The sequence below is a fragment of the Lottia gigantea genome, assembly GCF_000327385.1.
Source record: "Lottia gigantea unplaced genomic scaffold LOTGIsca_534, whole genome shotgun sequence".
Lineage (NCBI taxonomy): Eukaryota > Metazoa > Mollusca > Gastropoda > Lottiidae > Lottia > Lottia gigantea.
Window position 1 is genome coordinate 22,927 of NW_008709828.1, and position 943 is coordinate 23,869.

General features: G+C 30.6%; 1 protein-coding gene across 1 annotated transcript in view; it reads left to right on the forward strand.

The window, feature by feature from the left end:
• The window catches only part of LOTGIDRAFT_175900 (hypothetical protein), a gene marked incomplete at both ends in the record, with an annotated part of 10,304 nt that overhangs the window by 8,817 nt on the left and 544 nt on the right, over positions 1–943 (forward strand). The gene's annotated exons all lie outside the window — the stretch shown is intronic.

Sequence of the window (943 nt, forward strand, 5' to 3'; positions counted from 1 at the left end):
CCTTCAAAATTCAGGCTTAATGCGTCGAACTTTAATCAGAGAGTATAGATATAGTCTATCTATACTCTCTGCCAATAAGCAATAAAGAGTCCTGTTTCTTTAGTCTCGAATATCAATCAAAACAAATAGAGTAGAAATAACAAAATGGCGAGTTTTTGTCAGAAGTTTCAACTGTACATCAGTTTAGAGAGGATAAGACTAAATCTAACAACTGATTTGGCAATCAGGGGATTGGATCACATTCTTTTAAGTTTCTCTGAAGTCTGCAAACGGATTTTGATCCTTGTCTTGTCTTTTTTTTAGCCTGAACTATGAATTCAAAATCTTGAGGCGGTGCATGTTGTAGGCCTAGTCAAAAGAGCCAAATTCACCACTCAAGTCAATTTCTTTTGTAAAAGTAAAAACATTGTCAGTCGCTTATAAATGAATATATTTGTTTAAGTTTTGGACAGGATATTCCAGATACATTGCAGTACCAATTGAAACAATTAAAATAATTTTAAGCTTCCATGCAAAAGTAGAAAAAAAATATTTCTGCAGTGTTTGATTTGTTACATTTATTAACATTTATTATGCCTATATGTGAACTATGATCTATATTAAGATTTTAATGTTTGAAATTGTAATTTCTTTCAGGGTTTGGGAAGGATGAAGAGACTGTAATCTAAGTTTTTGTGTTTCTCGACAAAGTGATTATTTTGAAGATATCAGTAAAAACAGTTAGTAACAAAGTGTCAACAAATACAACTTTAGTCAGGTAAAAAATTTGGTTGTTCTGCATTTTTTTTGCTTTCCAGGTTCTTGTCAGAATGACAATCTTTAAACTTTATACAGAACCAGTTTCTATGGAAAAATAAGAAAGTTATAGTTGATTTAGAATTTTACGTGTCATTATAATGTATCCTGAAGTTCTGATGAAAGTAGTATAAAAGTAAAATAGCTC